At 42.5% G+C, this 914-nt stretch overlaps 1 pseudogene; it reads right to left on the bottom strand.

Moving 5' to 3' along the window:
- On the bottom strand, positions 1-796 carry LOC119588600 (annotated as a pseudogene).
- Between the last annotated feature and the right edge of the window lie 118 nt (positions 797-914).

The following is a 914-nucleotide window of genomic DNA, read 5'->3' as shown; positions in this document are numbered from 1 at the left end:
ATTTCAGTTCATTGAGATTTGTGAAGGTATACCTTCTCTCTCGCTTCTTTATCCATTATAGCCTCCCTTTTTAATCAGCTCAGCGATGGGATTTTCACAGGGAGGACATACACGATGCCGACATTCGCAGCTGTGGTAGAAGGGGCAGTCACATGCTATAGCAATATCGGGACACACCTCGTGACACACAGGGAAGCTCTCGCACTTCGGACACTCTCCTGGGCACACTGGACACAACTGCGGTGGGCATGGATGTCTCTCGCCCGGAGGTCCACTGGGTGCATCTGTAACAAGACAAGCAAGCCAAAAAATGAAAATAAAAAAGTAAAAAAACATTGCTGTCATTAACATTTAGAACATCATTATTGCCATTTGTTACATAACAGAGCATCATTTCGATAATCAATATTTTTCTCCAGTAATGATAATCACAACAGGGTAGCATCGATTTATTACGACTTTGAAGTTCAAAATAACACAAATAAATAAAGGGCGTTCTTTGTTGTATTTTAACTTACAGAAGGAAGAGCCTTGTGACATGCGCACGATCGCAACCAATAAGACAAAAACCAGAGACCTGGCTGAAGGTCCTCATGATGGCAGCAGATGTGTGGCCGGAGACTTTGGCCACCACACAAGCGTTGTACAGCGTCTGGAGTCCGAATGAAGAGTGGATGGGTGAAGGGCGTCCGGTTTTATACGACGGATCTCTGCCAGAGACAGGGTGGGGATGGGGGGATAGGGTAGCAGTTCTTACTGCCCTCAACTTTTGTGTGTGCATTTTTGTTGTATTATTTCATATATTTAGCAATGTTTCAATGTGTATATGTCATCGTGTTCGAATTCAGTATTGAGCGTTCAAGGATTATAATAAGTAAAGTACATTTCATCTATATGAAACTTTATTATTTTGG

Source organism: Penaeus monodon, chromosome 24, assembly GCF_015228065.2.
Source record: "Penaeus monodon isolate SGIC_2016 chromosome 24, NSTDA_Pmon_1, whole genome shotgun sequence".
Lineage (NCBI taxonomy): Eukaryota > Metazoa > Arthropoda > Malacostraca > Decapoda > Penaeidae > Penaeus > Penaeus monodon.
This window is presented reverse-complemented; position numbering and strand designations above follow the sequence as displayed.